This window comes from Lathyrus oleraceus, chromosome 5 (genome assembly GCF_024323335.1).
Source record: "Lathyrus oleraceus cultivar Zhongwan6 chromosome 5, CAAS_Psat_ZW6_1.0, whole genome shotgun sequence".
Classification (NCBI taxonomy): Eukaryota; Viridiplantae; Streptophyta; class Magnoliopsida; order Fabales; family Fabaceae; genus Lathyrus; species Lathyrus oleraceus.
Window position 1 is genome coordinate 628,819,520 of NC_066583.1, and position 7,248 is coordinate 628,826,767.

A 7,248-nucleotide genomic window follows, 5' to 3' on the forward strand; every position below is an offset into this window, starting at 1 on the left:
AATAGGATAAGAGAGACCACACCCAAATTGGATCAAAGGCTTGATCAAATCATCATTAAAATAAATCTTCCATTTTGGTGGATTAGGGTTTTCACCCCATCAACACCGAAGATCCATCGAGTTTGATGAGACTAATAATCAAATCAACTAAGATCCAAGGCTAACAGAAGTCAACAAAGGTCAAACAAATATAAAATGCAATAAAATTAAATAAAATGCATCAAATACATTTTTAAAATGAATTTTAAAAGGGAAATAAAAGAGAAAATCCATAAAGCCCTTCAAAATACCAAATAAATGGCCAAGAAAATTATTAAAGGTTGGAAATAAAATAACAAACATTAAATAATTTTTTCTAGAATTTTAAATGCCTAAAAGTATTTTTAAACTAATTAAAATAAAGGAGAAAAGAGAATATTCAAGAAAAATATAAAATCAAGAAAATAAAATGTGAAAAATGAAAATCGGATGAAGAAAAATAAAAGAGAATTTTATAAATTATTTTGGGATTTTTCTGATATAAAATGAAATTACTATGAATTTTTAAAGAAAAAGCAATTTAAAATGAAAAAATATGAAATTACTAGGGTGCATGATGGATCAAGCCTCATTAATTGACGTGGTAGATCCAACAATCCTTATGCTAGGACGCACAATGGAAATTAACCAAAATAAAACATGAAATCTAATTTAAATTGGACCAATCAAAACATTTCAAATGTCCAACGTGTCTCCAAACTCAGATGACCATCACGAATTCAACCTCATGCTCCAAATTCATTTTTCTAAACTGAGCATGGGGAATTTAAGAGAAGTTTCAGAAGCAAGCAAGCCACAAAAAATTAAATTAAATGATGAACACGATCAATCAACACCATATAAGTTAGAGGAAAACACCAGAGAGTGAATGACTACATTGTGGTAACTTGTTTGAGTTCAAATGATGCTCAAAACTATCTTGTCCAAATGGTGATCAGAAGTTGATGAAGCTCGATCTGGTTAGAGTACTTCAGAAGGTCTTGGAGCTTTAGAATTGTTGCCAAAGTTTCAGAGAAGACCGAAGATGGTAATGGATTCAAGAAATTGGACTGAAACAAGCTGGAATCCAAAACACGATAGTTCAATTTTCTGGAAAAATTTCAGAGTGAATCAGGGATTTCTTGGATCTCAAAAGCTTGTAAAATAATGCAATAGCTTACTCTATTTATAGGGGATGTGTTTGTATCCAAATACGTGTGGAATCAAGCTTAATTCGTGCAAAACGAATTTGATCATGAAGTGAGAAAAGTGTGACTTGCAATCCATCAAAACTCAGCCAAATCATGCGTTTCAAGGGCCAGTTAACTTCTAGAGACTTGGTTAAACATTTTTAGGTCTAAAACATGTGGTAATTTGGATTGTAATTGAGAATTAGTAAATTTCAAATTCGGACCATGGTGATTTCTTAAGTTCCAAGTCACCATGTTCAACTCAATAAGGCATCTTGCTCTAAAGGCTTTTTGATCCCATTTGTCATACCCCGATTTTGGTCCTGAAATTTTCCATTTTTTTTATTTTTTCATTTGGCACTTGGCCTAAAGTTCATTTGCATACATTCATGACCAGAGGCAACCATCCATTCCCAAATCCATATTTTTTTGATAGACATTGGTCATTATCTAGTTTCTTGATCATAGTCTTTTTTTTATTATAAAATGGATTCTAAATATTTGACTTTTTTATTTTCAATTTGATTTTAATTAAGTCTAATTCCAAATTTCAATTTAATCTTAATTGTGTTTTTACTAATTATTCAAACTCTAATTGATTTTTAATTTCCAAATAAATGTTAGAATTTGATATCAAAGTAGTTTTAACAAATTATAGATTAATTTGATTTTAATTGGCTTTTATTGATTTTTTTGATTTTTAATTGACATTTAGATTAGTCTTGGACTATTTCTAAAAATCCATATCCATTTTATAACCAAACACCCATTTCATAAACCAAGGTCTCACCATTCTTATTACATTTTTACAAACATTTCTCCAAATTCAAATCAAATCAAGTTTCAACCGAATTTTCATTCATTCATTAATACCATACATTCAAGATCATATTCAACCATACATTCATATCTAGGTCATTACATAACCATGAACCAAATTGCAACATACATATCTACATAAATCATGACATTACACAAGCAATAACAACATCTGTTACGGAGTCATTCCAGAAGGGGGTGGGAGACAAAGCATTGAATCAACTAGAAAAATCGGTTAGTTCAAAACTTGAAGCTACAATGGCTAGGCAGATACAAGTACAATTTCAAACTACTGGCAAGTAGGTTCTTCAGGAAGCACTTAAGACTAGTGTGGAAGCTACATTAGTTCCTGCTTTTGAGAAGTCTTGCAAAGCAATGTTTGAACAAATTGATGGCACATTTCAGAATGGACTTCTGAACCACACAACTGCTATTCAACAGCAGTATGATTCTACTCATTCTCCGCTAGCCATCACTTTGAAGGAAACAATTAATTCAACATCATCAATCACTCAAACTTTGAGCGGGCAATTGGCTGACGACCAACGTAAACTGTTGGAAATGGAAGCTAACTCCAAAGTGGCTGCTGATCCTTTTGTAACACAAGTCAACAACGGCTTGCATGAGATTACCGAGGATCCTACCAAAGAATTATCAAGGTTAATAAATGAGCAAAAATTCGAGGAAGCATTTACTGGAGCCCTTCATAGAAGTGACGTTTCAATAGTTTCTTGGTTATGTTCTCAGGCTGGTTTAACTGGTATATTGACGATGACACCGATGCCATTAAGCCAAGGAGTACTTTTATCTCTTCTACAACAATTATCCTGCGGCATCAGCCAGCTTTCTCATGCTCCTGATAGACCGTCAATATCAGAATGTAACACACCTGCCAATGCTTCAGCCGCCGTCACCCACGTTCAGGTTGAAGTATTTGCTGCTACGGTACCACCTGAAACCAATAAAGAAGCACAAGTTTAAAATTCAAAACTCATAAAAGCAAGCTTGCAAAAATTAATCTTGAAAAAGACAGAGGGAACAAAAGTTGCTTCTTGATGATATTAGAAAATTGTCTCTTTGGTGCGACTTTTCTGGAGATGTACATGCTGAAAAGGAAAGCAACTCATGGATGATAACTGGTGGAAGATCTATGCTGGTCCAGGGATTGAAGAGAGAGCTATTAAGTGCACAAAAATCTAGAAAGGCAGCATCTGTAGCACTAAGGCTAGCTCTTCAAAAAGCTGCGCAACTAAGGTTGGCAGAGAAGGAGAAGAACAAAAGTCCTTCGTATGCTATGTGGATATCTCTGCAAATTAACAAAGTTGTTTGGAGCATGCTGGTTGATGGTAAATCCTTTGCTGAAGCCAAGATCAATGGCATGATATATGACTTCGACCGGGATTATAATGATGTCGGAGTTACAATAGAAAGGAAGGTCGACTTGATTCATTTTTGAGCATAACACCTGCAGAATTTCCAGATGACAAGATCAGGAAGTCTCCTTTTGTGACTTATGAACAAAATGGAAGAAAGACACCGTACCTAAGTGGGTAGTGAAGAAGAGACTGTTAATCAAAAGCGAGTCGGTAACACCGAAGAAGTAATGGCCATTGTCCATGATTTAATCACCAAGAGTTTGGTTAATCTCATAGTAGACCAAGGAGAGATGCAGCGCCAGCATAAGCTTCTCATATTGTATGCAACTCAAACCGGCAATGCATTGGATGCTGCTGAACGTCTTGCTCGTGAAACCGAACTTCCAACTGTCCAACGAATTTCACCAAAATTACAACCTGTGACCTGCACAAAAACACACCAAGACAGAACAAACTTGCAATCTTGAGCCAAGTCAAAACATGAAGCGACCTGCAGCAATTGCAATCCTCCATGAGCATAATCCATAAGCATTCCAATTCGTCATCATGCCAAATGGACCTGCAATGTCATCATGATACTACAAACAGCAATGCTCCACTACATGTTATACGACACACAAATTACATCAAGCATACCAAGTCGAAGGAGGAAGAGTCATACTGCAGAATACAGGTCATAAACGCATTGCAAGCTTAAAAGCATGAAGTGAATCACCAAGCAATGCATACCATGAGTAAACCAAAACACAAATTGTAACAGAAAAATAGAAAGCAAGAAAAACAGAATAGACACAATACAGGAGCGTTAAACCAAGGCCATGAAGATTCTCGTTGTCACTACAGTAAAAAAACAAGGTAATTAGCAAAGGCAGTAAATATCAAGAAACATCCCAAAATGGAATGGAGACAAAAGTTCAAATGAAAAGCACAGGCTCAGATTACCGTTCCAAGATCTAGCATCAAATAGAGCAATCCCAACTGAGCACATCAAAAGGAGTTTGCAGAGACACCTGTTTTGATATGCATAAGCCAATCCCAAACCCTAAATTTGTTGGACATAAAAGGAGTGAGGAAAATCAGAGAAGAGGGGACGAAAATTGAGAGGCGAAAAAAATCTCAGAAAAAACCCTAAATCCCAAAATCGAATACCTGGATCGAAGAGGCGAAGAGAGAAGAGTAAAGCGTAACCGTCGCCGTCGTCACCACCGAAGGTGAGCCTTTTCCTTTTGTTCCTCCTTAAATCCATGGATTCTCGCATTTTAGAGTAAGAGAGACTGAGAGGTGATGAGCGATTGAGGTTAGAATCGTGAGATGAGGAGCGAGAAAAGGACGCGATTGAGAGGGAGAAGGTTGAGGACGAATGATTGAGGCTAGTGTAAGCGCATTTGAGAGACGGTTTTTGATGAGAGAGACGTGAGGTTGAGAGAGCAATTTTGGGAGTGAGGTTGAGAGAGCGATTTTGTGAGTGAGATTGAGAGGGATTGAGGACGATGAATAGGTTCTGTTACAGTACCTCTCACCATTTTCTTTTTATTTTTTTATTTTTTTTATTTTTTAAACAGAGTAAACATTGAAACCATTAAAAATTTTATGTTTAATATTCCCATGTTTATTTAATGGTATTTTTAGTTAATACTGTACATTAACATATCATTTTTGGTATTCCCAATCCATTAACCTCTAGAATCCAACAGCCAGGCGGCTGGGTTTTTTTTGGTAATCCAACATACCTTTTTTATTATTATTTTAGTTTTTGTTTTTTTAATTTTTTATTCCAATCTTTTCTGGCTTATATACCCAAGTTGTTATTGTAAATAATAATTAATCATAAGTGGTCTAGTGGAGAGAGGGCAGTTTCATGGTCTTTAGTGGAGCGGGTTCGATACTTGGGGATAGCCAATTTTTGTGTTTATATTTGTTATGTTTATTATTTTATTTAATTTCTTTTTCTATATAGTACCTTGCTATTTATTTTAATTTTAGGTTATTAATACCCATTTCCATACCCTTGTAAGTCGATTGCTTTTTAAGCATCACCATCAACCTCACATAGCTTACTCTTGGGCTTTCTTACAATGAGCCAGTTCTCTTGCACTTACACTCATAAATTGCATTATTTGTTGTTTGGGCCCGATTTAATTATTTCATGATTTTGGATCCCCATTTGACAAAATGTACCCCACTCCCCTGATGTGTAATAATTTTGTACTGTTTTATTTCTTTATTTGTTTGACTGTTTAGTTAGATACTAACACAAGAATAAAATCAACCATTTCCAAAAGATAAAAAATAATGACTCGATCCAATGTCGAGTATTTTCTCAATAAACAAATCAATTCATTTCTCCATCCTATTCTATTCCATTTCTTTCAAACTTTCATCAAACGCTTGATTCAACGTCAAGCCAGTTTTCTTAATAAAAACTCAAAAAATATTAATTCATAGTTAAGACCTTTTCAATAAGATGGAAATGGAACGTGGTGTATACTGCGCACTCCTGAGATTAAGATTCGAGACGTATGCCTCGCCTATCTTAGCTCTCGCCATCATCCAAATTTATCCACTTTGTTTTCTCTCAAACACTCATTCAAATTTCTCTTAAACGTCCATCAATACTTGATCTAGGGTCAAGTCATTTTCACAACAAAACTCAAAATACCTAATTCTTATTTAACACTTTTTCAATAAAGGTGGAAATGGAACATGGTGTATACCGTGCACTCCTGAGATTAAGATTCGAGACGTATGCCTCGCCTATCTTGGCTCTCGCCATCGTCTAAAATTGTCAATGCGGTTTCTTCAAACCCTTTCTCAATCAAATTCAAAACACTTAATTCTTATTAAACATTTTTTGCAAATAAGGTGGAAATGGAACGTGGTGTGTACCACGCACTCCTGAGACTAGGATTCGAGATGTATATCTCGCTCATCCAAGTTCTCGCCATCACTCAAAATACATCCAACCAATCAAACTCTTTTCTCGCCGTCGTGCGATTAATCAAAAACCTTTTTCATAAATGAGAGACATATTGTCTTAAGTGATACAAAACAATGTTTCGGCCACGATTGTTGAGTCGAGATAAATGACGCTTTTCTGAATGTAGATTTATAAATCCGTTCGATGTGTGGTATGCGTCCACTCCTCATCTGTTTTGGGTAAAACAATGTTTTCGTCGATTAATACAGTATAGCTTTCGCTAAAATCGACCAACAAACAAACATTTTTCTACCCAGAACTACGTAAGCCTTGATTTCTCTTTTGAGATACGTAGGAGCAGGATTTTTAAATCTTGTCAGGCCCACTAATAAAAAAACTTAGGTTTAGTCCTTCGTCAAAAATCTAAAAAAACATTCTCTTCTCATCCTTTCTTTCTTTCCCACCTAATAATTCGATAAGCCTAATATTTCAACTAACATTAACGCACACGACTAACCTAATGGTTCCCGTTGAGTACAACGGACGTGAGGGGTGCTAATACCTTCCCCTTACGTAATCGACTCCCGAACCCTGATATTGGTTGCGATGACCATATCTTATCCTTTCTCTTAGGGGTTTTATCGATATTTTCCCTTTCCCATTTTTGGGAATAAATAAAGTTCGGTGGCGACTCTGTTCAGTCCATCATTGCGAGCATGCGATTGCGCTTCGCTTTAAAGTCGTATCCCCATTTTTTCGAGGTGCGACAGATGGCGACTCTACTGGGGACAACAATCCCTAAGTGAGTCAAGCCTAGTTAGGACGTTTATGTGCCTTTGTTTGTTTAATTATGTGGCTTTTCCCTTATTTATTGCTTTTTAATATCTTTATTGTTATATTGATATTTGTTGTATATTGGTTCCACCGT

General features: G+C 35.6%; 1 pseudogene; it reads left to right on the forward strand.

Annotated features, from left to right (window-relative positions):
• Nucleotides 1-2,196: 2,196 nt before the first annotated feature.
• Nucleotides 2,197-3,008, forward strand: LOC127082546 (enhancer of mRNA-decapping protein 4-like; annotated as a pseudogene).
• Nucleotides 3,009-7,248: the final 4,240 nt, after the last annotated feature.